Source organism: Populus euphratica, unplaced genomic scaffold, assembly GCF_000495115.2.
Source record: "Populus euphratica unplaced genomic scaffold, PopEup_1.0 scaffold186.1, whole genome shotgun sequence".
NCBI classification, from domain to species: Eukaryota; Viridiplantae; Streptophyta; class Magnoliopsida; order Malpighiales; family Salicaceae; genus Populus; species Populus euphratica.
This window is the reverse complement of record NW_011499992.1, coordinates 550,096-550,858: the sequence shown is the minus strand read 5'-3', so window position 1 is coordinate 550,858 and position 763 is coordinate 550,096.

Sequence of the window (763 nt, the reverse complement as noted above, 5' to 3'; positions counted from 1 at the left end):
GAAGAGTGATAATAACAATGTACAAACTTCACAATCACCGTTTTAAGCATACTATAATTTCTAAAATTCTCATGGATATGCACCTCCTTATGCTCCACCTTCTAGAATAAATCTTGAGGAAATATTGCATACATTCATTGAAAAGCAAGAGACAATCAATACTCTACTTGCTCAAAATATGACAGATTTTAAAGATACTCTTGCAAAATTGATATTTGTTCTTAGTTTCCAAGAGAAAGGTAAGTTTCCATCTCAACTATAATAAAATCTCAAGAAGCCAACACAAGGATCAAGTCAAATCAGTCACTACTCTTCGCAGTGGTAAGATTATTGTAAAACCCACTTTTGAACCTTGTGAGAAAGATGATGAGTCAATCTCTAAGGGTAAGGAAGGGGTTGAATCTGAAATTTCTAATGAAAAGACTTATTCCCCATCTGCACTTCCATTTCCTCACATCATGACCAAACAAAGAAAAGTCAATCACAACTCTGAAATCTTTGAAACTTTCAAACAGGTAAGAATCAATATACCTTTGCTGGATGCTATTAAACAGGTTCCTTCTTATGCTAAATTTTTTATAGATCTGTGCACTATGAAGAAGAAACTAAATATGAATTAACTATAGAAAGCATTTTTAGCCAAACAACTAAGTGTCATTCTTTAGAATAATAATGCTTTTAAATATAAAGACCCTGGTTGTCCTATAATTTCTTGCTTTATTGGAGAACATAAAATTAGAAGAGCCTTACTTGATCTTGGAGC